This window comes from Thunnus thynnus, chromosome 15 (assembly GCF_963924715.1).
Source record: "Thunnus thynnus chromosome 15, fThuThy2.1, whole genome shotgun sequence".
Taxonomy (NCBI): domain Eukaryota; kingdom Metazoa; phylum Chordata; class Actinopteri; order Scombriformes; family Scombridae; genus Thunnus; species Thunnus thynnus.
The window spans coordinates 4,138,747-4,161,018 of record NC_089531.1 but is presented as its reverse complement, the minus strand read 5'-3'; the positions used below and the strand labels follow the sequence as shown (position 1 = coordinate 4,161,018).

Here is a 22,272-nt window from a genome sequence, read left to right as displayed (position 1 = left end):
TACTTTTAACACTTTCTTTTTAATTTTTCCTTTTCTTGTTTGTACATCAGATGAGAGTAACAGCAAGAAAATGTTTGAAAGTGGGAGTTGTTAAGTTTCAGAGGATGATAAAGCAGCTGTTTTATAGTTTGAGTTTTAGTTACATTTTTTACAAACAAAGCACGAAAATAAAGGCTAATTTTAAGTTTATATCTACCATTTTTGACTATGGAAATGAAAAAGTCTTCTTTTTTTGGCTTTTTTGTCATTGGATTTAAACACTTGTATACTATCTTTGTTTCTTTGTTTCATTGTTCATTCCTCTTTATAAAATAAACTTCAAATACAAAACAAATACACAGACCGTTGCAGTACAGGACAGTGTAACATTAACACACTTAACGGAGAAGAGAGATGAGAGAAAAGAACATTTTAGTGTACTTTCATTGTCCTTCCAAGTAGGAAATAAAACACTGGAGATGAAACAAAAACAACTAAAAAACAAATGCAAAGGCTAACAAGCTGGTTAGCTCATCTTCAACCTGAAAAGTAGAAGCTAGTTAGCCTAGCTTGCTAATATTATCACAGATTATGACTCCACGTTCACACTACACACTCAATTTTGTGTTTGTCAGTCACTCTAGTTCAGCCAAATAATTTGTCACATTCACAAACTCTAATTTTCACTCACATAAGCAGTGAAATGCTGAACTGTGGAGGCCAGCTGTTGGTGGCAACCCGGTCTCCTAAAAAATACATTTACATATTACTAAATATTTTTCATTATTACATTATGTGCACAAACCTTAATCGCTGCCTTGGTCATGTTCTATCTTTCTGCAGTGGTAGGTCAGAGGTCAGAGGTCGGGGTAGATGGTGGATGTTGACAGCAGAGAGTGAGCTTCACATCCTGAGTCCTGTGTATGTTTAGGTTCATACAACAAAAGCACTTTGGTTACTGTTAGTGAAAGATGGTGGTTTCACTTAAATGTTTATAACTCTAACTCTGTCTCCTAGACATTAAATTCATATACAACTAAACTGCAAAAGCAAATATGTTTAGCTAGAAATGTAACGCTGCTGAATTCGATTTTCTTCAACAAAATATCTGGGCTTGCTGCACAATATCTGCTAGTAGAAACTACATCTCTATTAAACAGTTTTCTGGTTGTGTTTAGACTCTGGCAACACTTGGTTAAGGTTAGAGAATAATTTTGGTCTGTTTAATACAGAAAACTGTCTGCAGTGACTGGAAGCTCAAAAAGTTTATTAACATTTAAGCCACACCAGCATCTTTCACTAACCTGAAACAAAGTGTTTCTGTTGCCTAAACCCTCCTGCATCTCGTATGCTCCTCATCCACCCAACTTCCTCCCTCTGACTTCAGAGAGATATATAAATGTGGTTTAATTCATTCCATAAATTATCTGTGAACAGAATCCAGGCAGCAATTACGTTTGTCAAGGCAACGTAATTAGGAATTTCGTGTATGAACATAATTCCTAAGAGACAGAGTTGGTTAATGAACATGTTGAGCTTCAAGTCATTGCAGACTTTCTGTATTAAACCATGACGGGATTTTTCACGAATCTTTAAGCTACAGTCTGTAAGTGTTTTCCTAAACGTTTCAGTTGAAATATACTCCAAAGCATATCTTAATGTGAGGAGATGTTGTCAAAGACTTCTGTGCCTCAGGCTCTTTGGACAATCTGGCAGCAGCATAGAAAATTTCCCTTCTAAAGTATTTTAAGCGAGTCTCGCCTTCCTAACCAATCAGAGAAGAGTAAGTCAGGGGGTGGGATCTCACAGCTGTCAATCAATACTTGAACGAACATACGTCTGGTCTACAACATCGCTTGTACCAAGGTTCCAAGCTAGCATTAGTTGCTGGAAGACATCTCTATGGCTTACCCACAAGCTAGCAAGCTCCTGATACCCACAATCAAAGAGACATCCATTATTTCCAGTCCCCAGGGAGGAATCAATACATAACAATGAAAAAACTGAATCATGCTGTAGTCACTACCGGTGGATATTGTACAGCAAGATCAGATATTTTGGGGGAAAAAAAGAAATACATCGTCACTGAACATTTCAACATATTTTTGCATCTTGCCAGATACGTTAATTAACATTTTCTCATTATGTTGACAGAAAACGTAATTCTGGTGGCATCACATTTCCTTCAGAACATATTTGTCGTTGCAGTTTAGTAGAACATAAACCTCATTTCTAGGAGACAGAGTTGGAGGTGGACAAAACACAGCAGAGTAAAGTAAGAATCAAAAAAACAAAAAGAGCAAAGAATAAAATACGCTGATGATTCACCATGAACACTAAAAATACAAGAGTCATAATACATAATACAGTCACCCCCATAATATTTGACTGACAGGAGAAGTTTAGTGCAGAAACTCGACAGCAGAAAGCACCGAAGGTAAAAGATGGAGACAAAACTTTAATAAGAGACAGACTGCAGAGGATTATCAGTTTAACACTTGCGTCTCTCTCTCTTTACAACTCTTTCCAGTCATCATCATGACTCTGAGAGGACTCAAATACTTCAGTTTTTGGACAGATTCACATCATATCATAAGCCTGTGAAATGACCTGAAGGACGTTTATGTGAAAACACATAAAGAAAAGAGTCAGGCATACATTTTCCTAGACAGATACGGACAAAATGTATGGTTGAAGTGTTTTCCACAGACTTTTAGTTGTGAGACGTGAAAAATTGTGAACCTCTCCTTCGAGTTTAGGGAGGCTACCCACAAAAAAAGTCAAACAAAAACGACAAAAAATTCTTACAGCGGGCCCAAGAAGACACTTAACAATGATTTCTCCATTTTGTTGACAGTATTTCCTTCAGTGTTTTTTATTCTTTGACAAACAAGAACTAAAAGGATTCAGTATATTCATACTTACCAAAACTATAAAAGTAAGAGCTCTTTTCTTGGACGAGTGGTGATAAATCAAAACAGAAGCAGTGTATTTCATCATACTTTGGTGAACACGTGTGTTTGGAACATGACAAGCGTGCAGAAGTGGGTGGTAGTGCATGAGTGAAATTTTGATATTTTTTAGTGGTGGGAACTTCTGACTAGTCTGTGAGAATCCACTGTGACCGACTGAATTCAAGCTGAAATTACAAACAGCCTCCTTTTCATATATGTGTGGTATAAAGGCCGTTTTACCACGTTCCATGTTCCTAGGTCACTTAGTCTGCAGAGTATCTTAGTTTTGAGTTAGGAAGCAGGGAAAACATTGATTGAAAATGTCTTTGAAGTTACATAAAGCCTCGTCCATTACAGAGTTGATGTTGTATTCCTGTAACTGTAACAAATAAATTATAGCCTAAACATGTGCCAAATTGGCTCTTACATGTATTGCAGGGTATCACTTTAAATCATTTGTCTGCAGGATCTTTGATCATAAAGAAGGACTGTTGCTTATGTCATTTTGTAAAAAAGTTTGGAGACGTTTTGGAGATATTTCTAACTTTCAATGTTGACTATGGCAGCTTCATGGTTCTCTCAGACCTCCTCAAAGCTTTAAAGTCCACAGTTTACAACCCTCAGGAGCAAAAACAAATAGTCGGTCTCAAAACAACTTGTAGTTTGGATTTACACCAGCGTGGATCAGATTTAGAGTTCTCAGTGGTCACTGAGAGAAAAACACAGGAAATGCAGTATAACTCTTGTTTGTCAGATTTAAATATGTATTTGTCCATTTGACAGTAAAAGGAAACTCAAAATTTGAAACTTGAACAGGATTTTCACAGAAACTATTTGTGCTCTCTGTGGATGAAATTCGACTCCGCAGAACATTGTATGGCAAGAATTTTATTTACCTTGGGGCCAAAAACTCCCCTCATCCCCTTTAAGAGCTGTTTACTGTTTATCGTTTTAACAAGCTGGTAATTAGGAGCATTATCTTTTTATGAACACCCATTCAGGAAATGTCTTTAAAAACGCAACCAAGGCTCTTTGGCTCTGAGTGTTTGACAGACGGCAGCAGTTTTCTTCTGATTACCTCATAAACTCATAACAAACACTTTAAGCTGAAGGCTGGATGTAGATATAAGTCTGAGAACATACAGTATATACGTGTATGTGAAGATATTTTCCGTTATAAACATGCTGCAGTGACGGTTGTTTCTCTAAACAAGCAAATAAACATCCAGACTTTGACTGCAAGCCAAAACTTAAATCTTACCATCCAGTTTGATTTAGATTTATACACCATCTTACATTTGAGGACTAGTCAATTGTTGTTCATAACATCAGATATTCTTTTTGAATGGAGAGAGCACCGCTGCAACACTGGCTGCTGCAGAGAGTGTTGCATTATGGGTTGTTTGTAGTCTTAATGTTGCTACGCTAATGAGTTTCTTCCAGTCTGAAGGCCCTTCTCAATCTGCGTTCTTGTCTGTATTGTGTTCTTGTGAAACATCATCAGTCACAATTAAAGTCCACATCCAGCCAAGCACAGGTCCAAATGACCGGAAGTGTTCTTGCTCTGCATGTTTTATTGAGGATACATCGTGAGCTGACTGTGTGGACTTCAGGCAGCCAAGTATCCCAGAATGCATTTTGCACCAACCAGCTGATCTCTGCAGCTGGCTCTGATGTCTCAAGGCATTTTGGTGAATTATATAATTCCTTTTGGAAGATAAATGTTGGTCTCACAGATAAACTCTAACAATTGTAGCTGCCGCATTAGTTTATCTGAATGTAAAGTGAAGCTTAATGTTTTACTGCACAGAACAACAGCGCTACCTCTGGGGTTCTATGTGTACAGATATCACCTCATTTCAGTTAAGGTTTGTACACTCAAGTTGAACTTGCCAAGTTCAAACTCCCAAATTTGCAAGTCCATACTTGGTGTATTCTGTATTAAGAGAGGCTCAGCTTCTAGAGAACCGAAGTCAAATCGGAACTTTCTGGTTCTGTTCCAGAAGTAAGAAAACCTCATTAAAAATCTCATTAACATGTGTAACTCTGCTAATAAGTAAAAATCTGGCTTTGAACAGAAGCTTTCTCAACAGTATATCAAATGTCTCACTTCATATGTCTAGATAAGTATGCTGGACTTCTGAAAAACCATCTAATATCATTGTTTATTCACTATTTATGTTTTTTAGCAGCCTTTAATGGACATAGTTTCCTAGAGTCCTAGATATTCGCAGGCTAAACGTCACCGCTTGACAGAGGAGACGAGTCCATGAGTGCAAAGAGCGGTCATGGTGAGTTCAGACATGTCTTTAACAACAACAGGACAGAGAGGAGCGAATGCTGTACAAGTCTTCACAGAGCACAGATTACCGCTACAAACAGCAACAATGAAAAAAAGCACCGGGGAGTTTTTTGGATATGGACAAAACCAAGTTACGGTGACAGAAGTACCTACACTGCTGCATTTGTAGGTCTTTTAATTGGAGCTGTAGTTTTTTCTATGCACGCAACAAAAATGTTGGTTAACTTTGTTAATAATCACAAAAGTTTAAATGATAGCAGCTGCTGTAATGGAGCCGCGTGGTCTGAGAATATGGAAAGTAAACTCCAGGAACACTCTTCATTATTTCACACAGACCGATGAAAAAAAACGCTGAATGAGAGATTGTGTGGAGTTACAGAAGTTAGTGGATGGAGGCTAAATGGGAAGTGATGTCATGACTTCAGCACTCTGTAGCGAGTCTGTTAGAGTCAGTCCAAACTAAAAGTGTATCTATTTTAACGCACAATTTGCTCTACAGGAGTTTCTGATGGTGGAAATACATTAATGAGGAGTAAAAACAACGTCTTACAGCCATTCAGTGGGTGCTGAAAACTGCCCAACATATCATGGCACCCAGCTGCCAAAAAACAATGCTTGTGGAGGGTGAAGGGCATCATCAAAGACATTTCACACTCAAATCATGGACTGTTTACTCCACTACCATCAGGTAGGTGACACAGAAGCCTCCACTCCTGAACCAGCACACTGAATAACAGCTTTTATCCTACTGCTGCTTCTCTGCTGAACTGTAATAAACCCTAACAACCTGATCTATTTACTCACCACAACTTCACTTTATACTTCATCACTGCACAATTGTATATTTGTATAACTACATCTTGTATATCTTGTATGCTCCTCGTGGTAATTTATATCCTGCACATCAGTACTTTATGCCTAAATTGCACTCTGCACTGCATCTAGTTGTTAAGTACTTGTATTGTTCAATGACAATAAAGTTGAATTTAATCTAATCTAATTTACTGCAGAACAGTCAAATAGCATATATATACCACACATGATGCTCCTCAGCTGGACAACATTCGAAGATAAGATAAAAGTCAATACATATGTTTATCAGTCCTCTAATGTTGTCCAGTTGAGGAGTATCATTATTTAGAGGCACAAACATCTGGTTATAGTATTTTCTCACAGTGTGATTACAAGTATGCTGCAGAGAAACTCACATTATAGCAAATGACTTTAAATGGAAAATAATGGTTGCTGTTATAAACTAGTGAGAACAGTTTGTCTTTTCCTGAATAAATGTCTTTTATAGACACACGGAGGCCTGTGTACTGAATCTGCCTCAAAGTCTCAGCTGGAGGTCCAATGACAGCCATGTTTGTGTTTTTGACGCCTTAATCCGTTCTCCGAGGCCTCAAGTGAAAAACTCATCACCAAATCAACAACAATTTAGCGTCCTGAGTTTCCTCCTTAAAGTTTCCAAATGGAATGGAGTGAAGGCCAGAGTGTGAAAAGATGAAGGAATAAACAGAAGTGGATGCACAAACACATCAGTAAACACCTTCATATTTTAGGAAACACAGAACGTCGGCTGCTTTTTACATTCAGGATCTGTCAGTAAGAGATAATTACAATCAGATGTTCACAAAGTTTGGTTAATTTTACATTTTTTTAATGTTTCTTCACATGTTAAAAATTCCCAATAAGGACATTTTGATGTTTACATTATCAAACGTAAAAATTTAAAGGAATAAGCAGCAAAAATAGAAATCATTCCTCTTAAAATGCAATTATTATGCAGCTGAGATTTACATATATATCATGTTTAAAGGACAGGTTCACAATTTTTCTAGTCAATCTTAAAACAAGTCAGGTGCGTTTTTATCCGAAGCTTTAAGCTTTATATTTTGCAGAAAAAGTTTTGCAGAATTGCTACATTCAGCAGTAGGGCTGATCAGTCAGAACCTCTCTTCAATCTGCTCAAGATCGTAATCATTTTCAACATAAATAAATACCAAACCTGCGTTTAGTCTGCTTCGCTTCCCTTCCCTTGTAAAGCATTTTTCCAGCCTAATGAAGATGTACACAACTATAATACAAGAAATGTTTACACCTCCCAATATTCCGTACCGGGCTCTGTCAATTCTCTATTAGATACAGGGGGGTTCAGCTGTGGAACAGTTATATTCAAATTGCATTTCAGTCTACTTCTCTCAAGAATTTCAAATATAAGCTTAGGACCTGTCTGATGAACCAAACTTGACCATTCAAACTGATCATATTTGATTATAATTGGCCTCTCTATGTCATAAGGAGTTGACTTCACACAAGTTTACTTCAGTAAGCATGCGCACACACTCTCATGTGCGCACACACACTCACTTGCACACACACACACACACACACACACACACACACACACTTGTACATTACACTAAAACACACACAACCTAATTACATTATTTTATCAGTTTTGTTTCTTTGCTTGGTTTGTGCTGCCCACTTTATGTTTGCTTTTGATTCTGTGGTTGTTTGTTTGTTTATTTTTGTATCTGTTTATGATGTGTAATGAGATGAGATTACTCCCATAAGCCTCTAGGGGTTTTCTAAATCTCACCTGCACAATTTGTTTCTTCTCTTTTGCTGTGTTGTTTTATGCTGTTTTATTTTTAATGTGCAAATAAATAAAATAATAATAATAATAATTGGAAGCTTTGGTTGCCGAAATGAGTCAAATCAAGTAGATATCTTTCAATGTTACAGTCTTTTTAGTGCCAAAGTCCCCCTTTTTGTTACTATACTTCCACCGCAGCTCAACAAGGAAACATAGTCTGAGGAAACACAAAGAGGGAATTTGATGCTAAAAAGACTGTAAATGTGGCAGATATCCACTTGATATGACTAACTTAGACTGCTGAAGCCTCATATAAGCTTCACATCAACTTTTAAATGCATTTTTGCACAAAATGAGTGTGAACACACTGTGGATTTCGGCCCCCATCACTTACATTGAAATCACATTTGAAGGGGATCTTTTAATAGCCATTATGAACAGGAGGAATGATTACAATAAGGAAAACCTCTTTCAGTGTTCATATGGACACCTAACTGTTGTTTTAAGACACACTTGAAAAATTGTGAACCTATCCTTTAAAGTATGAAAGCAGGGGGAAATGCAAGCAATGTGTGCTGATAAGATCCTTTCTCTGCAAAATAACAAGACTGAAAGTGTTGCATGCTCATTAGACCCATAAGAAAGTGTTTGACTTTCAGTAATTCCCTAATAAATTTGCATTAAATCAGGTTACTAAAACCAATTGATATGCAGTGAATCTGAGGGTTTTGGGGTGCAGATGCAGTGGCTGAATTTGCTTAATTTAGCCTCGATTCTTTTGGTGAAGTTGTTAAATTAATATTTCTAAATAGCAGATCTTGGCTAATATTGACATTAAAAAGAATATCCTTAGAAACCTCTGTATGAAAGGGAAAGTCATGGGGGTCATTAAAGTCTAAAGACTTAATGCTCTGGAAAGCAGGAAATTTTGTTTTTTGTGGTGCAAAAAGAGGAAATTTTGATCTGATGATGAAGTTACTGATACTATTTATCATCCTCTGATGACAACAAATATCATTGATTAATTTGACATAAATGTGCCTTTTAGTTGCAGAGATAACTGTTGGCGGTGATGGAGGCAGTCACCAAAACACGATTCTTCTTCTGGGAACAAAGAATATCCACAGCACAAACTTTACAGCAGCCGGCAGTCTTCCACATATCCTACTCTGCACCATAGTTCTGCATGGACAGACCAACTGGCATCACCGTAAAATAATTTATGGACATTGCCATCTCTGAGCCAGAGTTAAATTCCAGCCCTATAGTAATGATAGCCAGAGGTCCGTCCCTCTGCCAGCAGCAACACTGAGATCAGTCAAAACAAATGAGAACTTCCATATGGTGGTCGTATAATTTGTGCTCTGTCTTTATGGCTTTTCACAGTTCACATGTGTAGACAGAGGAAAAATGACAGAGAGAAATCTATCCTCACTGGGTGAAGGAAACATCAGGAATGCCCTCCCTTCCTACTGAATCCTACTGAAACCAGTTCCTCCTTTAAAGGACCAGTATCTAAGATTTAGTGGCATCTAGTGGTGAGGTTGCAGATTGCAACTGACTGAATACCCTTCCCCTAACTTTCCCCTTCCAAGCACGTAAGAGAACCTATGGTGGCTGCAAAACTCAAGAAAAACGTGAAAAGCCCTCTCTAGAGCCAGTGTTTGATTTGTCCGTTCTGGGATACTGTAGAAACATGACAGTGGAACATGGTGGGCTCCGTGGAAGAGTACCCACTCCTTGTGTAGATATAAAGGGCTCAGTCTAACGTAACGAAAACACGATTCTTATTTTCAGGTAATTATACACTAATTAAAACATACTTATGAATATTGTATTCCATTTCTGCCAAGTCCATTCTTCTAGATGTCACTAAATTCCACACACTGCACCTTTAAAATCATCTTCATCTCCCCTTTGAAAATGGATTTAACAAGTCTAACCAAATAATACTAACTTTTACTCAGTTATGTGTGTTCTGTTTAGTGAAAAGAACGTTGTCCTAATAGTCCATCCCCAAAATAATAATAGCCATAAATACCTCATTTTCTTAGCTTCCAATGGTTAAATTTGACATGAGTTTATGTGTTTCGGTGAGAACATTCTGGAAATGCATGGTCATTACTGATTTACAAAATTATTATATTATTAATGTCAATCAGAAATAAAACTGATTGTTACAAGTATCCGTTTAAAAATCATTCTCAGTACTCAAATTTTCATCATCAGTCAGTGCATATAGGAGTTCATTATTAGTTTTGTAACTTCCTATGAGGAGAAAAAATAAATCTAGCTAGAACCCTGTACTAATATTTTGTAAGAGACTGTCAGATTAACATTAGCTAACCTCAGCCATCTCAGAGCCTGACCCTGATTGCACTGGCTGTCTCCTACATTTTCATGAACCCTTTGAAATCAGCAATCCTGCCAAGATGAAAAAAAAGTTTTTAAAAAAAAAAAAAAAGTTTAAACCTAGTTCTTAACATAAATATTTATATGGTAGCCTAATATTTGTATTACTTTGATTAGGACAAAGGGGTCTGTAACATTGAGAGAAGATGAGTATGGTAAGCATGTTTGGTCAATGCAAGCATTAGCCTACACTACTCTACCTGTTGGTATGATATGTACATACTAGGGATGTGCACAGAACCCCGTATTTGTATTTGTACCTATATTTGTTGAAGCAGCACCCTTTGTAGGACGTATTACCTTCTCAACAGTTCCAACCTTCCAAGATTAGTCAGATAATCCACAAGACGTATTCACCTTTCAGCCCTCTGGGCTCGTCCGGGATTTGAACCCGGGACCTCTCGCACCCGAAGCGAGAATCATTCCCCTAGACCAACGAGCCATGGAAAGAGTTGCTATGCAATTGCAGCTGGGTGATATGTAGACAGTGTACCTTTTGCCCAGCAACCACTGGTTGATCCATCCATCAATCTGTCTGTCTATTTGCCTTTACTTTCCAGGTCAGGTTGCAGCGGTTGCATGCTCAGCAAAAATGCCTAAATGCTCTCCTCCACCTGTTCTTCATAGGGGATCACGAGGCATTTTGAGAACAAAGCGGATATGTAGCACTTTCAGTATGCTCCTGGCGTCTATTGAAGTCTCCTCCCAAGAGGACGTTCCCAGCATACCTCCCACCTTCAAAACATAGATACAGCAGTTCCACTCTGAGCCCCTTCTTAGGATGTATTAGCTTCTCAACAGTTCCAACCTTCGCCAGATTAGCCAGATAACCCACAAGAGGTATTCACCTTCCAGACCTCAGGGCTCGTCCGGGATTTGAACCCGGGACCTCTCGCACCCAAAGCGAGAATCATACCCCTAGACCAACGAGCCACAGAAAGCCTTAAACATGCACAGAAAGCCTTAAACATGCGATTGCAGCTGGATGAAATTTACACAGTGTACCTTTTTTCCCAGCAACCATTGTTGGATCCATCCATCTATCCATCCGTCTATTTGCCTTTACTGTCCAGGTCAGGTTGCAGCGGTTGCATGCTCAGTAAAAATGCCCAGATGCTTTCCTCCCCTGGCTCCTGCTCTTCTTAGGGGATAACGAGGCATTTCGATAAGACAGTGAATATGCAGCACTTTCAGCATGTTCCTGGCATCTACTGAAGTCTCTTCCCAAGAAATCGTGCCCAGCATATCTCTCACCTTCAAAACATAAATGCAGCAGTTCCACTGTGAACCCCTTTGTAGGAAGTATTACCTTCTCAACAGTTCCAACCTTCCAAGATTAGTCAGATAATCCACAAGACGTATTCACCTTTCAGCCCTCTGGGCTCGTCCGGGATTTGAACCCGGGACCTCTCGCACCCGAAGCGAGAATCATTCCCCTAGACCAACGAGCCATGGAAAGAGTTGCTATGCAATTGCAGCTGGGTGATATGTAGACAGTGTACCTTTTGCCCAGCAACCACTGGTTGATCCATCCATCAATCTGTCTGTCTATTTGCCTTTACTTTCCAGGTCAGGTTGCAGCGGTTGCATGCTCAGCAAAAATGCCTAAATGCTCTCCTCCACCTGTTCTTCATAGGGGATCACGAGGCATTTTGAGAACAAAGCGGATATGTAGCACTTTCAGTATGCTCCTGGCGTCTATTGAAGTCTCCTCCCAAGAGGACGTTCCCAGCATACCTCCCACCTTCAAAACATAGATACAGCAGTTCCACTCTGAGCCCCTTCTTAGGATGTATTAGCTTCTCAACAGTTCCAACCTTCGCCAGATTAGCCAGATAACCCACAAGAGGTATTCACCTTCCAGACCTCAGGGCTCGTCCGGGATTTGAACCCGGGACCTCTCGCACCCTAAGCGAGAATCATACCCCTAGACCAACGAGCCACAGAAAGCATTAACCATGTGATTGCAGCTGCATGAAATTTACGCAGTATACCTTTTTTCCCAGCAACCATTGTTGGATCCATCCATCTATCCGTCTATTTGCCTTTACTGTCCAGGTCAGGTTGCATCGGTTGCATACTCAGCAAAAATGCCTAGATGCTTTCCTCTCCTGCTCCTCTTAGGGGATCACGAGGCATTTTGGAAACAAAGTGGATATTCAGCACTTTCAGTATGCTCCTGTCGTCTACTGAAGTCCCCCCACAAGAGGACGTGCCAAGCATACCTCCCAACTGACACCTTCAAAATAAAGGTGCAGTTCAACTCTTCCTTAGGATGTCTTAGCTTCTCAACAGTTACAAGCTTGCAAGTTTAGTCAGATTACCCACAGGAGGTGGCCACATTGCTGCCCTCTGGGCTCGTCCGGGATTTGAACCCGGGACCTCTCGCACCCTAAGCGAGAATCATACTCCTAGACCAACGAGCCACGGAAAGCGTGACCACGCGATTGCAGCTGGATGAAATTTAGGGCGTGTACCTTTTTTTCCCAGCAACCACTGGTTGATCCATCCATCTGTCTGTCTATTTGTCTTCGCTTTCCAGGTCAGGTTGCAGCAGTTGCATGCTCAGCAAAAATGCTGAGATTCTCTCCTACTCCTGTTCTTCGCAGGGGATCACGAGGCACTTCGAGAACAAAGCAGATGTGTAGCACTTTCAGCATGCTCCTGGTTTCTCCTGGTGTCTACTGAAGTCTCCTCCCAAGAGGACGTGCCCAGTATACCTCCCACCTTCAAAATGTAGGTTCAGCTGTTGCACTCTCAACTCCTTCTTAGGACGTCTAAGCTTCTCAACAGTTCAAACATTGCAAGATTACTCAGATAACCCACGAGAGTCAGCCCAATTACTGCGTTCTGGGCTCGTCTGGGATTTGAACCCGGGACCTCTCGCACCCAAAGCGAGAATGATACCCCTAGACCAACGAGCCGCAGAAAGCATTAACCATGTGATTGCAGCTGCATGAAATTTACGCAGTATACCTTTTTTCCCAGCAACCATTGTTGGATCCATCCATCTATCCGTCTATTTGCCTTTACTGTCCAGGTCAGGTTGCATCGGTTGCATACTCAGCAAAAATGCCTAGATGCTTTCCTCTCCTGCTCCTCTTAGGGGATCACGAGGCATTTTGGAAACAAAGTGGATATTCAGCACTTTCAGTATGCTCCTGTCGTCTACTGAAGTCCCCCCACAAGAGGACGTGCCAAGCATACCTCCCAACTGACACCTTCAAAATAAAGGTGCAGTTCAACTCTTCCTTAGGATGTCTTAGCTTCTCAACAGTTACAAGCTTGCAAGTTTAGTCAGATTACCCACAGGAGGTGGCCACATTGCTGCCCTCTGGGCTCGTCCGGGATTTGAACCCGGGACCTCTCGCACCCTAAGCGAGAATCATACTCCTAGACCAACGAGCCACGGAAAGCGTGACCACGCGATTGCAGCTGGATGAAATTTAGGGCGTGTACCTTCTTTTCCCAGCAACCACTGGTTGATCCATCCATCTGTCTGTCTATTTGTCTTCGCTTTCCAGGTCAGGTTGCAGCAGTTGCATGCTCAGCAAAAATGCTGAGATTCTCTCCTACTCCTGTTCTTCGCAGGGGATCACGAGGCACTTCGAGAACAAAGCAGATGTGTAGCACTTTCAGCATGCTCCTGGTTTCTCCTGGTGTCTACTGAAGTCTCCTCCCAAGAGGACGTGCCCAGTATACCTCCCACCTTCAAAATGTAGGTTCAGCTGTTGCACTCTCAACTCCTTCTTAGGACGTCTAAGCTTCTCAACAGTTCAAACATTGCAAGATTACTCAGATAACCCACGAGAGTCAGCCCAATTACTGCGCTCTGGGCTCGTCCGGGATTTGAACCCGGGACCTCTCGCACCCAAAGCGAGAATCATACCCCTAGACCAACGAGCCACTAAAAGAATGCTATATGGGATTTCCCCTGCTGCGAATGCTGTTCAGGTCTGTGACTGACGTAAAAGTAATCTTCAATGTGTGGGTTTTTCCTTGACTCTTTCTGTGCCTTCACTGTTGGATTCAGCTTTGTGATAATTGTCTGGAAATCAGAAAAAAATGTGGCAGCATTAATATAGGGTCCATCCAGCCCCTTGTTTTTACTTTGTCCAAGTGCAGTGATTTATCTTTGTTGGTCAATAGCGCACACTGCACAAAAGGTTCCACCAAGACTCAAACTTGGATCACTGGATTCAGAGTAGACAGTGTTGACCATTACACCATTGAAACCTGTTCACACACTCACACTGTTCATACCCCTTTGACAATGCATGACCAGTATTAAAATGGGTTAAATAGTGAGTGCCCCATCCCACAGGGGTTGCCAAGTATGTAAACCTAAATTTGGCTGATTTTGAATACATCAAATAACATCAGCTTAGCAGTTAAATCCCTGGTTTTATAGCACAAAGATGCTGCACCCACGACACTGTGCCAATGTTTGTCAGTGGACACACACGAATACTTCAAACTATACAGCAACTTTGATTTGATGTGGGCTCATCTAGGATTTGAAACTGGGTCCTCTTACACCTAAAGTGAGAATCATACCGCTAGACCAACCAGCCAAGGAAACCTTCAGCTGAGCAAGTGCAGCTGGGTGAAATATACAAGTGTACTATTTCTCATCAACCACTGTTTGATACAACCATCTCTCTGTCCTTTTATCTTCACTTTCCAGGTCAGGTTGCAGCGGATGCATGCTCAGCAAAAACACCAAAATGCTCTCTTCCCCTGCTCCTCTTAGTGGATCTCAAGGCATGTCAAGAACAGAGCGGATACGCAGCTATTTCACTATGCTCCTGTTACCCATGGAAATCTCCTCCCCACTGGATGTGACAAGCTGCCAAGTATGCAGCAGTACCTCTCACCTCCTTCTTAGGATGTCTTAGCAGATTAGTCAGATAACCCACAAGAGGCAGCCACCTGCCTGTTCTCTAGGCACATCCGAGAACCATACCCCTAGACCAACTTTCACTTTCCGGGTCAGGTTGCAGCAGTTGAATGATCAGCAAAGATGCCTAGATGCTCTCCTCCTGTTCTTCTTAGGGGATCACAAGGCATTTTGAGAACAAAGTGGATATGCAGCACTTTCACTATGCTCCTGGCGCCTATTGAAGTCTCCTCACAAGAGGACATGCCTAGCGTACCTCCCAACTGACACCTTCTAAACATAGATGCAGCAGTTCCACTCTGAACCCCTTCTTGCAAGGTTTAGATTCTCAACAGTTCCAAGCTTCTAAGATTAGTTAGATAACCCACAAGAGGTATTCACCTTCCAGACCTTAGGGCTCGTCCGGGATTTGAACCCGGGACCTCTCGCACCCAAAGCGAGAATCATACCCCTAGACCAACGAGCCACAGAAAGCCTTAAACATGCACAGAAAGCCTTAAACATGCGATTGCAGCTGGATGAAATTTACACAGTGTACCTTTTTTCCCAGCAACCATTGTTGGATCCATCCATCTATCCATCCGTCTATTTGCCTTTACTGTCCAGGTCAGGTTGCAGCGGTTGCATGCTCAGTAAAAATGCCCAGATGCTTTCCTCCCCTGGCTCCTGCTCTTCTTAGGGGATAACGAGGCATTTCGATAAGACAGTGAATATGCAGCACTTTCAGCATGTTCCTGGCATCTACTGAAGTCTCTTCCCAAGAAATCGTGCCCAGCATATCTCTCACCTTCAAAACATAAATGCAGCAGTTCCACTGTGAACCCCTTTGTAGGAAGTATTACCTTCTCAACAGTTCCAACCTTCCAAGATTAGTCAGATAATCCACAAGACGTATTCACCTTTCAGCCCTCTGGGCACGTCCGGGATTTGAACCCGGGACCTCTCGCACCCGAAGCGAGAATCATTCCCCTAGACCAACGAGCCATGGAAAGAGTTGCTATGCAATTGCAGCTGGGTGATATGTAGACAGTGTACCTTTTGCCCAGCAACCACTGGTTGATCCATCCATCAATCTGTCTGTCTATTTGCCTTTACTTTCCAGGTCAGGTTGCAGCGGTTGCATGCTCAGCAAAAATGCCTAAATGCTCTCCTCCACCTGTTCTTCATAGGGGATCACGAGGCATTTTGAGAACAAAGCGGATATGTAGCACTTTCAGTATGCTCCTGGCGTCTATTGAAGTCTCCTCCCAAGAGGACGTTCCCAGCATACCTCCCACCTTCAAAACATAGATACAGCAGTTCCACTCTGAGCCCCTTCTTAGGATGTATTAGCTTCTCAACAGTTCCAACCTTCGCCAGATTAGCCAGATAACCCACAAGAGGTATTCACCTTCCAGACCTCAGGGCTCGTCCGGGATTTGAACCCGGGACCTCTCGCACCCTAAGCGAGAATCATACCCCAGACCAACGAGCCACAGAAAGCATTAACCATGTGATTGCAGCTGCATGAAATTTACGCAGTATACCTTTTTTCCCAGCAACCATTGTTGGATCCATCCATCTATCCGTCTATTTGCCTTTACTGTCCAGGTCAGGTTGCATCGGTTGCATACTCAGCAAAAATGCCTAGATGCTTTCCTCTCCTGCTCCTCTTAGGGGATCACGAGGCATTTTGGAAACAAAGTGGATATTCAGCACTTTCAGTATGCTCCTGTCGTCTACTGAAGTCCCCCCACAAGAGGACGTGCCAAGCATACCTCCCAACTGACACCTTCAAAATAAAGGTGCAGTTCAACTCTTCCTTAGGATGTCTTAGCTTCTCAACAGTTACAAGCTTGCAAGTTTAGTCAGATTACCCACAGGAGGTGGCCACATTGCTGCTCTCTGGGCTCGTCCGGGATTTGAACCCGGGACCTCTCGCACCCTAAGCGAGAATCATACTCCTAGACCAACGAGCCACGGAAAGCGTGACCACGCGATTGCAGCTGGATGAAATTTAGGGCGTGTACCTTTTTTTCCCAGCAACCACTGGTTGATCCATCCATCTGTCTGTCTATTTGTCTTCGCTTTCCAGGTCAGGTTGCAGCAGTTGCATGCTCAGCAAAAATGCTGAGATTCTCTCCTACTCCTGTTCTTCGCAGGGGATCACGAGGCACTTCGAGAACAAAGCAGATGTGTAGCACTTTCAGCATGCTCCTGGTTTCTCCTGGTGTCTACTGAAGTCTCCTCCCAAGAGGACGTGCCCAGTATACCTCCCACCTTCAAAATGTAGGTTCAGCTGTTGCACTCTCAACTCCTTCTTAGGACGTCTAAGCTTCTCAACAGTTCAAACATTGCAAGATTACTCAGATAACCCACGAGAGTCAGCCCAATTACTGCGTTCTGGGCTCGTCCGGGATTTGAACCCGGGACCTCTCGCACCCAAAGCGAGAATCATACCCCTAGACCAACGAGCCACAGAAAGCATTAACCATGTGATTGCAGCTGCATGAAATTTACGCAGTATACCTTTTTTCCCAGCAACCATTGTTGGATCCATCCATCTATCCGTCTATTTGCCTTTACTGTCCAGGTCAGGTTGCATCGGTTGCATACTCAGCAAAAATGCCTAGATGCTTTCCTCTCCTGCTCCTCTTAGGGGATCACGAGGCATTTTGGAAACAAAGTGGATATTCAGCACTTTCAGTATGCTCCTGTCGTCTACTGAAGTCCCCCCACAAGAGGACGTGCCAAGCATACCTCCCAACTGACACCTTCAAAATAAAGGTGCAGTTCAACTCTTCCTTAGGATGTCTTAGCTTCTCAACAGTTACAAGCTTGCAAGTTTAGTCAGATTACCCACAGGAGGTGGCCACATTGCTGCCCTCTGGGCTCGTCCGGGATTTGAACCCGGGACCTCTCGCACCCTAAGCGAGAATCATACTCCTAGACCAACGAGCCACGGAAAGCGTGACCACGCGATTGCAGCTGGATGAAATTTAGGGCGTGTACCTTTTTTTCCCAGCAACCACTGGTTGATCCATCCATCTGTCTGTCCATTTGTCTTCGCTTTCCAGGTCAGGTTGCAGCAGTTGCATGCTCAGCAAGAATGCTGAGATTCTCTCCTACTCCTGTTCTTCACAGGGGATCACTAGGCACTTCGAGAACAAAGCAGATGTGTAGCACTTTCAGCATGCTCCTGGTTTCTCCTGGTGTCTACTGAAGTCTCCTCCCAAGAGGACGTGCCCAGTATACCTCCCACCTTCAAAATGTAGGTTCAGCTGTTGCACTCTCAACTCCTTCTTAGGACGTCTAAGCTTCTCAACAGTTCAAACATTGCAAGATTACTCAGATAACCCACGAGAGTCAGCCCAATTACTGCGTTCTGGGCTCGTCCGGGATTTGAACCCGGGACCTCTCGCACCCAAAGCGAGAATCATACCCCTAGACCAACGAGCCACTAAAAGAATGCCATATGGGATTTCCCCTGCTGCGAATGCTGTTCAGGTCTGTGACTGACGTAAAAGTAATCTTCAACGTGTGGGTTTTTCCTTGACTCTTTCTGTGCCTTCACTGTTGGATTCAGCTTTGTGATAATTGTCTGGAAATCAGAAAAAAATGTGGCAGCATTAATATAGGGTTCATCCAGCCCCTTGTTTTTACTTTGTCCAAGTGCAGTGATTTATCTTTGTTGGTCAATAGCGCACACTGCACAAAAGGTTCCACCAAGACTCAAACTTGGATCACTGGATTCAGAGTAGACAGTGTTGACCATTACACCATTGAAACCTGTTCACACACTCACACTGTTCACACCCCTTTGACAATGCATGACCAGTATTAAAATGGGTTAAATAGTGAGTGCCCCATCCCACAGGGGTTGCCAAGTATGTAAACCTAAATTTGGCTGATTTTGAATACATCAAATAACATCAGCTTAGCAGTTAAATCCCTGGTTTTATAGCACAAAGATGCTGCACCCACGACACTGTGCCAATGTTTGTCAGTGGACACACACGAATACTTCAAACTATACAGCAACTTTGATTTGATGTGGGCTCATCTAGGATTTGAAACTGGGTCCTCTTACACCTAAAGTGAGAATCATACCGCTAGACCAACCAGCCAAGGAAACCTTCAGCTGAGCGAGTGCAGCTGGGTGAAATATACAAGTGTACTATTTCTCATCAACCACTGTTTGATACAACCATCTCTCTGTCCTTTTATCTTCACTTTCCAGGTCAGGTTGCAGCGGATGCATGCTCAGCAAAAACACCAAAATGCTCTCTTCCCCTGCTCCTCTTAGTGGATCTCAAGGCATGTCAAGAACAGAGCGGATACGCAGCTATTTCACTATGCTCCTGTTACCCATGGAAATCTCCTCCCCACTGGATGTGACAAGCTGCCAAGTATGCAGCAGTACCTCTCACCTCCTTCTTAGGATGTCTTAGCAGATTAGTCAGATAACCCACAAGAGGCAGCCACCTGCCTGTTCTCTAGGCACATCCGAGAACCATACCCCTAGACCAACTTTCACTTTCCGGGTCAGGTTGCAGCAGTTGAATGATCAGCAAAGATGCCTAGATGCTCTCCTCCTGTTCTTCTTAGGGGATCACAAGGCATTTTGAGAACAAAGTGGATATGCAGCACTTTCACTATGCTCCTGGCGCCTATTGAAGTCTCCTCACAAGAGGACATGCCTAGCGTACCTCCCAACTGACACCTTCTAAACATAGATGCAGCAGTTCCACTCTGAACCCCTTCTTGCAAGGTTTAGATTCTCAACAGTTCCAAGCTTCTAAGATTAGTTAGATAACCCACAAGAGGTATTCACCTTCCAGACCTTAGGGCTCGTCCGGGATTTGAACCCGGGACCTCTCGCACCCAGAGCGAGAATCATACCCCTAGACCAACGAGCCACAGAAAGCCTTAAACATGCACAGAAAGCCTTAAACATGCGAGGCATTTCGATAAGACAGTGAATATGCAGCACTTTCAGCATGTTCCTGGCATCTACTGAAGTCTCTTCCCAAGAAATCGTGCCCAGCATATCTCTCACCTTCAAAACATAAATGCAGCAGTTCCACTGTGAACCCCTTTGTAGGAAGTATTACCTTCTCAACAGTTCCAACCTTCCAAGATTAGTCAGATAATCCACAAGACGTATTCACCTTTCAGCCCTCTGGGCACGTCCGGGATTTGAACCCGGGACCTCTCGCACCCGAAGCGAGAATCATTCCCCTAGACCAACGAGCCATGGAAAGAGTTGCTATGCAATTGCAGCTGGGTGATATGTAGACAGTGTACCTTTTGCCCAGCAACCACTGGTTGATCCATCCATCAATCTGTCTGTCTATTTGCCTTTACTTTCCAGGTCAGGTTGCAGCGGTTGCATGCTCAGCAAAAATGCCTAAATGCTCTCCTCCACCTGTTCTTCATAGGGGATCACGAGGCATTTTGAGAACAAAGCGGATATGTAGCACTTTCAGTATGCTCCTGGCGTCTATTGAAGTCTCCTCCCAAGAGGACGTTCCCAGCATACCTCCCACCTTCAAAACATAGATACAGCAGTTCCACTCTGAGCCCCTTCTTAGGATGTATTAGCTTCTCAACAGTTCCAACCTTCGCCAGATTAGCCAGATAACCCACAAGAGGTAATCACCTTCCAGGGCTTCAGGGCTCGTCCGGGATTTGAACCCGGGACCTCTCGCACCCTAAGCGAGAATCATACCCCTAGACCAACGAGCCACAGAAAGCATTAACCATGTGATTGCAGCTGCATGAAATTTACGCAGTATACCTTTTTTCCCAGCAACCATTGTTGGATCCATCCATCTATCCGTCTATTTGCCTTTACTGTCCAGGTCAGGTTGCATCGGTTGCATACTCAGCAAAAATGCCTAGATGCTTTCCTCTCCTGCTCCTCTTAGGGGATCACGAGGCATTTTGGAAACAAAGTGGATATTCAGCACTTTCAGTATGCTCCTGTCGTCTACTGAAGTCCCCCCACAAGAGGACGTGCCAAGCATACCTCCCAACTGACACCTTCAAAATAAAGGTGCAGTTCAACTCTTCCTTAGGATGTCTTAGCTTCTCAACAGTTACAAGCTTGCAAGTTTAGTCAGATTACCCACAGGAGGTGGCCACATTGCTGCTCTCTGGGCTCGTCTGGGATTTGAACCCGGGACCTCTCGCACCCAAAGCGAGAATCATACCCCTAGACCAACGAGCCACTAAAAGAATGCCATATGGGATTTCCCCTGCTGCGAATGCTGTTCAGGTCTGTGACTGACGTAAAAGTAATCTTCAACGTGTGGGTTTTTCCTTGACTCTTTCTGTGCCTTCACTGTTGGATTCAGCTTTGTGATAATTGTCTGGAAATCAGAAAAAAATGTGGCAGCATTAATATAGGGTTCATCCAGCCCCTTGTTTTTACTTTGTCCAAGTGCAGTGATTTATCTTTGTTGGTCAATAGCGCACACTGCACAAAAGGTTCCACCAAGACTCAAACTTGGATCACTGGATTCAGAGTAGACAGTGTTGACCATTACACCATTGAAACCTGTTCACACACTCACACTGTTCACACCCCTTTGACAATGCATGACCAGTATTAAAATGGGTTAAATAGTGAGTGCCCCATCCCACAGGGGTTGCCAAGTATGTAAACCTAAATTTGGCTGATTTTGAATACATCAAATAACATCAGCTTAGCAGTTAAATCCCTGGTTTTATAGCACAAAGATGCTGCACCCACGACACTGTGCCAATGTTTGTCAGTGGACACACACGAATACTTCAAACTATACAGCAACTTTGATTTGATGTGGGCTCATCTAGGATTTGAAACTGGGTCCTCTTACACCTAAAGTGAGAATCATACCGCTAGACCAACCAGCCAAGGAAACCTTCAGCTGAGCGAGTGCAGCTGGGTGAAATATACAAGTGTACTATTTCTCATCAACCACTGTTTGATACAACCATCTCTCTGTCCTTTTATCTTCACTTTCCAGGTCAGGTTGCAGCGGATGCATGCTCAGCAAAAACACCAAAATGCTCTCTTCCCCTGCTCCTCTTAGTGGATCTCAAGGCATGTCAAGAACAGAGCGGATACGCAGCTATTTCACTATGCTCCTGTTACCCA

The 22,272-nt window shown here is 42.6% G+C and overlaps 17 non-coding genes across 17 annotated transcripts; all 17 read right to left on the bottom strand.

The window, feature by feature from the left end:
* Positions 1-10,619: 10,619 nt before the first annotated feature.
* Positions 10,620-10,691, bottom strand: trnap-cgg (transfer RNA proline (anticodon CGG)). The gene has a single exon. It is a non-coding gene; the product is annotated as a tRNA-Pro (tRNA).
* Positions 10,692-11,110: 419 nt separating this feature from the next.
* On the bottom strand, positions 11,111-11,182 carry trnap-ugg (transfer RNA proline (anticodon UGG)). Its single transcript has one exon. It is a non-coding gene; the product is annotated as a tRNA-Pro (tRNA).
* Positions 11,183-11,628: 446 nt separating this feature from the next.
* On the bottom strand, positions 11,629-11,700 carry trnap-cgg (transfer RNA proline (anticodon CGG)). Its single transcript has one exon. It is a non-coding gene; the product is annotated as a tRNA-Pro (tRNA).
* A 419-nt stretch (positions 11,701-12,119) lies between these two features.
* trnap-agg (transfer RNA proline (anticodon AGG)) lies at positions 12,120-12,191 on the bottom strand. Its single transcript has one exon. It is a non-coding gene; the product is annotated as a tRNA-Pro (tRNA).
* Positions 12,192-12,603: 412 nt separating this feature from the next.
* On the bottom strand, positions 12,604-12,675 carry trnap-agg (transfer RNA proline (anticodon AGG)). Its single transcript has one exon. It is a non-coding gene; the product is annotated as a tRNA-Pro (tRNA).
* A 910-nt stretch (positions 12,676-13,585) lies between these two features.
* trnap-agg (transfer RNA proline (anticodon AGG)) lies at positions 13,586-13,657 on the bottom strand. The gene has a single exon. It is a non-coding gene; the product is annotated as a tRNA-Pro (tRNA).
* Positions 13,658-14,083: 426 nt separating this feature from the next.
* Positions 14,084-14,155, bottom strand: trnap-ugg (transfer RNA proline (anticodon UGG)). The gene has a single exon. It is a non-coding gene; the product is annotated as a tRNA-Pro (tRNA).
* Positions 14,156-15,543: 1,388 nt separating this feature from the next.
* Positions 15,544-15,615, bottom strand: trnap-ugg (transfer RNA proline (anticodon UGG)). Its single transcript has one exon. It is a non-coding gene; the product is annotated as a tRNA-Pro (tRNA).
* Positions 15,616-16,061: 446 nt separating this feature from the next.
* Positions 16,062-16,133, bottom strand: trnap-cgg (transfer RNA proline (anticodon CGG)). Its single transcript has one exon. It is a non-coding gene; the product is annotated as a tRNA-Pro (tRNA).
* A 902-nt stretch (positions 16,134-17,035) lies between these two features.
* Positions 17,036-17,107, bottom strand: trnap-agg (transfer RNA proline (anticodon AGG)). Its single transcript has one exon. It is a non-coding gene; the product is annotated as a tRNA-Pro (tRNA).
* A 426-nt stretch (positions 17,108-17,533) lies between these two features.
* Positions 17,534-17,605, bottom strand: trnap-ugg (transfer RNA proline (anticodon UGG)). Its single transcript has one exon. It is a non-coding gene; the product is annotated as a tRNA-Pro (tRNA).
* Positions 17,606-18,017: 412 nt separating this feature from the next.
* On the bottom strand, positions 18,018-18,089 carry trnap-agg (transfer RNA proline (anticodon AGG)). The gene has a single exon. It is a non-coding gene; the product is annotated as a tRNA-Pro (tRNA).
* A 426-nt stretch (positions 18,090-18,515) lies between these two features.
* trnap-ugg (transfer RNA proline (anticodon UGG)) lies at positions 18,516-18,587 on the bottom strand. Its single transcript has one exon. It is a non-coding gene; the product is annotated as a tRNA-Pro (tRNA).
* A 1,388-nt stretch (positions 18,588-19,975) lies between these two features.
* trnap-ugg (transfer RNA proline (anticodon UGG)) lies at positions 19,976-20,047 on the bottom strand. The gene has a single exon. It is a non-coding gene; the product is annotated as a tRNA-Pro (tRNA).
* A 265-nt stretch (positions 20,048-20,312) lies between these two features.
* trnap-cgg (transfer RNA proline (anticodon CGG)) lies at positions 20,313-20,384 on the bottom strand. Its single transcript has one exon. It is a non-coding gene; the product is annotated as a tRNA-Pro (tRNA).
* Positions 20,385-20,804: 420 nt separating this feature from the next.
* On the bottom strand, positions 20,805-20,876 carry trnap-agg (transfer RNA proline (anticodon AGG)). The gene has a single exon. It is a non-coding gene; the product is annotated as a tRNA-Pro (tRNA).
* A 412-nt stretch (positions 20,877-21,288) lies between these two features.
* trnap-ugg (transfer RNA proline (anticodon UGG)) lies at positions 21,289-21,360 on the bottom strand. The gene has a single exon. It is a non-coding gene; the product is annotated as a tRNA-Pro (tRNA).
* Positions 21,361-22,272: the final 912 nt, after the last annotated feature.